Raw genomic sequence first — 4,626 nt, forward strand, 5'->3', positions numbered from 1 at the left:
TGGTACATATACACAATGGAGTATTACTCAGCCATTAAAAAGAATACATTTGAATCAGTTCTAATGAGGTGGATGAAACTGGAGCCTATTATACAGAGTGAAGTAAGCCAGAAAGAAAAACACCAATACAGTATACTAACGCATATATATGGAATTTAGAAAGATGGTAACGACAACCCTGTATGCGAGACAGCAAAAGACACACAGATGTATAGAACAGTCTTTTGGACTCTGTGGGGACGGGGGTATGATTTTGGAGAATGGCATTAAAACATGTATAATATCATATAAGAAACGAATCGCCAGTCCAGGTTCGATGCAGGATACAGGAAGCTTGGGGCTGGTGCACTGAGATAACCCAGAGGGATGGTATGGGGAGGGAGGTGGGAGGGGGGTTCAGGATGGGGAACACGTGTACACCCGTTGGCAGATGCATGTTGATGTATGGCAAAACTAATTCAATATTGTAAAGTAAAAAAAAAATTAATAATAATAAAAAAATTTAAAAAAAGAGGATATGTCAGTGTCCTAGGGTCACTGTAACAAATTACCACCAACTGGATGGCTAAAACAGCAGATTTATTCTCTCACAGTTCTGGAGGCTAGAAGTCCTAATCGAGGTGCCAATAAGGCCATGCTGTCTCTTGAAGGCTGTAGAGAAGCACCTGTCCATGCCTCTCTCCTCCCTTCCAGTGGCTGCTGACAATCTTTGGCAATCCTTGGCTTGCGGCCATATCACTCTGATTTCTACCTCTGTCACCACGTGGGCTTCTCCTCTCTGTCTCTTCTGTGGCTATGTCCTTATCTCTTCTTCTTACCAGGATACCAATCACATCAGATTTACAGTCCACCCCATTCCAGCATGGCCAGTCTTAACCTAGCTAATTCTATCTGCAAAGACTGTATTTCTAAATAAGGTTCCAGGTGGACATGAGTTTGGGGTATGGTGTTCAACAAGAGTGCAGAGGGGGGATGATAGATAGGGAGGCAGGTCAGGATCTGAGTCCAGCTCTTCACTGACTAGAGGTTTGGACAAATCATGACCTCTCCTGTCTTACCTTCCCCATCTCTAAAATGGGAAAAGGTGATGACGATCATTATCTGTATCATGGGCATTAATTAAGCTAAGACCTATTATAGCACCTTTTAATCTCTGATATACTTTACAAATGTGAGTTATTATCTGTGACAGCCATGAGAACGTGCCTTACGAAGCTCCGGCTACAGGAAGCTTAATTGACTGAGGGCCCCAGCTGCTGCACTCTCAAATCCATTGGTGCAAACGAGGCCACGCTTCCCATGGGCTGTTCCCAGCCAGTAACTGAATGCAGCAGGAATGCTAAAACAGGCCTAATCGGGGAGAGATGGGGCTTCTCTGCCAGAGACTGTCAGGAGAGGACTCCTGACCCTTGCTGAAACTTTCTTGCAATGCCTGGGAGTCCAGGACACTCCTACTGAATCTTCCTTCTCTCTCCCCTTCACTCAGAGTCTGATGGCTCCACAAGCCTTCCCAGCTCCCTTGCTATTTCCTCCCCCAGGTGCTTCCCCTAATTAAATCCTGCAGTATTTAATCCCATCTCAGTGTCTGCTTCCTGAAGGACCCAGACTAGCACATTATCCCAGAAATCACCTGTTACCTTTGCCCGAGCAGCACACAGTTCCCTCCTCCTGACTGTCTTTCAAGTAAATCACTTCTGCCCTATAGTCTGTCCATGAGATCTGGGTGAAACTGATGTCTCCCTCTACTCCAGAGGTTGGCTCCTGCATAAGCCTGACCAATCTACTGGATTGGCCACAATAGCCAGTGTTTGGTACAGAGAAGGGCATGGGACTCGATGCAAACCAATGAGATCCCCATCTGAAACTTTGCTAGTGCTGTTAGGAAGAAGGCATACTTTTACATTGGATTGCTAAACTGGTAGAATATAAGTCCGGAGCTGCTGAGGGGCATTTTTGCTTCTCTCCAGCCTGAGACTGAAGTCTACGTAAAAGAGAGAGCGATGTAAGAAACTGGTGCCATTATTTGAGCGCCTGGAACCAGCAGTGTCTGAAGCTTCTACATTTGTCGATAATGTAAGCCAATATTCTCCTTTCTTGCTTTCTGCTTTTGGGTTTTGTTTTGTTTTTGCTTTAGCCTATTTGAGTTGAGTGTTCCAACTAAAATATTAAATTTATAATTTTTCCTGACACCACTCTTCCAAGTGAGGGCCAGAGGATGAGATTGGGGCTTCTAGAGAGTGACTACAAAGTCAAGCAAATATCAAGGATGGACAAAATGGATTCTTTTAATTCTATGTGTGAACTACTTTCAGAGTGTCAGAAGGATTAAAGAGAAAAAAGAAACAACCAAAGCAGCATCAGTGGGAGCCAGTTTGGCATTAGGCTGCTTTTTAAAGAAAGCTCTCCACAATTAGGATTTCCAAATATAATCTCTCTCTCGTTCGACAGAGCCCAGTACCTAGACAGCTACTTCTAAAAATAAGAGAAATAAAATCTGTCTGTTTTCTGATGAATCACAAACACATTTCATCTCTGGCTCTTTAGTCTTAGGGTAGAACTCAAAAGAAGGTGTTTCCCTTCTTATAAAAAAATTAAAATTTGTGGAGATTCCTATCGATAAATTTGTTCTGCTCTTCTTCGTAAATGTAGATGCTTTTTTTTTTTTTTTTGCAGATGCTGGTGCCTCCCATTTGGAAAGGAGGCTGATGTTAGGCCCATAATATCAAGCACGTTGAGGTTTATCCCACATGGTGAAAAGCATCTTGGCCATTCTTTGGCAATAAACAAGAGCCCCAACAAAACCAAGACTCAGTGATCCCTATTCTCATAGCTCAACTAGGAGCACCCAGCCTGCTGAGGCATTGTGAGCAGGACTATAGAAGTTAGCAAAAATGCAACCTGGGAGGCATTTCTAACTCAGGGCTCAATCTCCCTCCTTTGCAAATAAAAACAAATAACAAACCATTAACATCTGGCTGTATTATCATTAATTAACATGAGGAGACCAAACCTCACTAAGCAATTAATTCTACTTTATTGAGTAAATGCAGATGACAAACTAAGGTCTGTCTCATATCAGGACCCTCCTGCCCCTGTTTCAGATGTGTCTCTTTCCCTGGCACAGCTTTGATGGCAAAAAGCAAATGCACCTACTTGTTCTTTAAATAGATCTCTGCCCTGGCTGCCTTGACAGCTAATGGCCAAAGGATGCTAACGTACAGTGGCACCTGTGTTCGAGAAATCAAGGAAGTTTTCCATCAACTGACTTGCTCCTTTATTAAGAGGAAAAGCAATCAGGCATGCAGGAGTAAAGCTCAGCTAGGGGATCTGAACCTCTGAACTGCACTGAACAGATGCCCAGGGATGAGGAGGACTCAGATCAATAATAATAATAACCTTAATTATTCCCACAACAACAGCAGCAGAAACGGCTGTTATTTGCTGAGCACTTCCTGCAAGCCTGGCTCAGAATTACTGCTTTGTATGCAATGATCTCACCGAATTCTCACAGTAACTCTAAGAAGTAGGTGCTAATATTATCCTAGTATAACAAGATGGTTGCAGCAGATTGGCTGCAAAAAAAATGACCCTAATTCTTCCTTCCTTGTACCCACAGTCCTTGCAATGTGACTTCACAATGCAGTGAGATTTTGCAGTTCTGTCCATTAACAGATGGAGTCAATTTCTCTACTCCTGGAATCAGGTTGGCTTGTGTCTTGCTTTGTCCAATAGAATGTCAAGAGCCTAGAGTTCAGAGGGCCTTGCAATTTCTGCTTCCTCTCTTGAACACCTGCCCAATAAGAAGCCCAAAGTGTCCCGCTGGAAGATGAGACATTTAGGCTAGTCTTGACCAGTCAGCTCCCTGAGACCCTTAGCCCCTAAGATAGCACAGAAAAACTAGCCAAGCCCTGCTCCGACTGGCATTTCCACCCAGGCTACCCATAGACTAGTGAGCAGTAATAAATGCTTGCTGTTAGGTGCCCCTGGGGTTTTGTGATTGTTTCTTACATAACATTATTGTAGGAACAGATAACTGATACAACGAGGAACCTAAGTCACGGAGAGATTAAAGCAATCTCCCAGCAAATTTCTTAGCACATAGAAGATATTCAATAAATATTAGTTAAATGAGTGAATGAATGACTGACTAAATGAATTGGAATTCAAGTCCGGGTCTGTCTGACACCATAGTCTGAGCATTCGACTAATAGGCTATGCAAGAATGTACCTTTCTATCCTAAACGAGTTTGTTCCCTTTCAAAACCATGCAGCACAGACCTGACTCAATAGATATCCCCTCATTTCTATTCTCTGCCACTCCTGATTTCTCCCTAGCCCATTTAATTCAAACCCTTGTTTATGAAGTCTCTAGAGAAAGTGGGAAATGCAAGTAATGATAAAAGATGTTAGACACGATTATAATCCACCCCTGACGGGAAAAACATATTTCAACTTTTCTCTGTTTTTATGTGTTAGATACACTGGATTACCACTACCCTGCCCCCATACTCTCCATCTTGATAGCTCTCTATTTTTTTCATCTGTTTTTTCTGGCTGTGCTGAGTGGCTTGCAGGATCTTGGTTTCCTGACCAAGGACTGAACCTGAGCCACAGCTGTGAAAGCAC

The 4,626-nt window shown here is 43.0% G+C and overlaps 1 long non-coding RNA gene across 1 annotated transcript; it reads left to right on the forward strand.

Annotated features, from left to right (window-relative positions):
• The first annotated feature begins 1,369 nt into the window (after positions 1–1,369).
• Positions 1,370–3,768, forward strand: LOC147355551 (uncharacterized). Its single transcript, XR_015144610.1, has 2 exons — positions 1,370–2,073; positions 2,674–3,768. It is a non-coding gene; the product is annotated as an uncharacterized LOC147355551 (long non-coding RNA).
• The last annotated feature ends 858 nt before the right edge of the window (positions 3,769–4,626 follow it).

This window comes from Bos grunniens, chromosome 17, assembly GCF_055505025.1.
Source record: "Bos grunniens cultivar Pamir isolate PY7600 chromosome 17, Bosgru_T2T1.0, whole genome shotgun sequence".
NCBI lineage: Eukaryota > Metazoa > Chordata > Mammalia > Artiodactyla > Bovidae > Bos > Bos grunniens.